This window comes from Galeopterus variegatus, unplaced genomic scaffold (assembly GCF_000696425.1).
Source record: "Galeopterus variegatus unplaced genomic scaffold, G_variegatus-3.0.2 Scaffold8555, whole genome shotgun sequence".
Lineage (NCBI taxonomy): Eukaryota > Metazoa > Chordata > Mammalia > Dermoptera > Cynocephalidae > Galeopterus > Galeopterus variegatus.
The window spans coordinates 44,036-45,362 of NW_007734666.1; the positions used below are offsets into that span (position 1 = coordinate 44,036).

Here is a 1,327-nt window from a genome sequence, read left to right on the forward strand (position 1 = left end):
TCAAAACTTAAAAGAACTAACTTCCGGGGTACGGTGACTCTGCACTTTTTTCCCGCCTGCCCTGTCCTCACCCCTCCTCCCGGGTAGCAGTGTGTCAACTCCCTATTGGATAAGAGCTCCCCCGCCCCTGGTACCTTATAAAAACCCCTGCTTGCTGTAATAAACAGAGTTCCGGCTTTGACCGCTCTCCTGGCTCGGTGTTCTTTCTTTGTCCCCGGGCCGAAGCGCAGAGGGGATCGGGCCTGCGACACTCATCATCCCGCTCAGCCCCACAAGAGGTTACCGCCGGCTGGTCCGGGGTCCCTTCCCGCCCTGTGTTGTTGGTCCCTGGTGGCGAGGAACCAACATTGAACCTCTTGATTCAGAAGATTACAGCCTCAGTGAAGGACAGGAACTCGCAGATGAAGATGACAAGGTATATCCAGTAACTGTGTATCAGGCAGGGGAGAGTGACACACACTCATTTGAAGAAGATCCTGAGATGTCCTTAGCTGACTATTGGAAGTGTACTTCATGCGATGAAATGAATCCTCCACGTCCACTGCATTGCAACAGACGTGGGCCCTTGGTGAGCACTGGCTTCCTAAAGATGATGGGAAAGCTAACGGGGAAATCCCTGAGAAATCCAGGCTAGAAGACTCAGCACAAGCAGAAGACGTTTCTGATTGTGAGAAAACTACAGTGAATGACTCCAGAGAGTCACGTGTTGAGGAAAATGATGATAAAATCACACAGTCCTCCCATTCATTCACAAGAAAGTGGGGACTATTCTCATCCACCAACTTCTACCACCATTATTTATAGCAGCCAAGAAGATGTCAAAGAGTTTGAGAGGGAAGAAACACAAGACAAAGAAGAAAGGGTGGAATCTAGTTTCCCCATTGCATCTAGTCATGCCATTGAACCTTGTGTGATTTGCCAAGGTCGACCTAAAAACGGTTGCATTGTCCATGGCGAAACAGGACATCTTGTGGCACGCTTGACATGTGCAAAGAGGCTAACGAAAAGGCATAAGTCCTGCCCCACACATGGACAACCAATTCAAGTGATGGCACTAACTTATTTCCTCTAGTTGACCTGTCCGTGAAAGAAGAATTATATATTTCTAACTATATAACCCTGAAAATTTATCTTACTTTATTTTATGTTTTTCTGAAACAAATACATTTTATTTCTTTACAAATTAAAAAAAAAGAAAGAAAGAAAAGAAATGGACTAATACACCCACCTTGAGTGTTCAGAGTTAATGTGGGCTTGAGTGGTGAATTGGGGTTCAGGTGAAAGGAGGATGAAGTAGAGAGATGGGTGGATGTAGTGTGTAAAAGAC

The 1,327-nt window shown here is 45.9% G+C and overlaps 1 pseudogene; it reads left to right on the forward strand.

Annotated features, from left to right (window-relative positions):
• Positions 1-1,072, forward strand: part of LOC103608554 — a 2,294-nt pseudogene extending 1,222 nt beyond the window's left edge.
• The last annotated feature ends 255 nt before the right edge of the window (positions 1,073-1,327 follow it).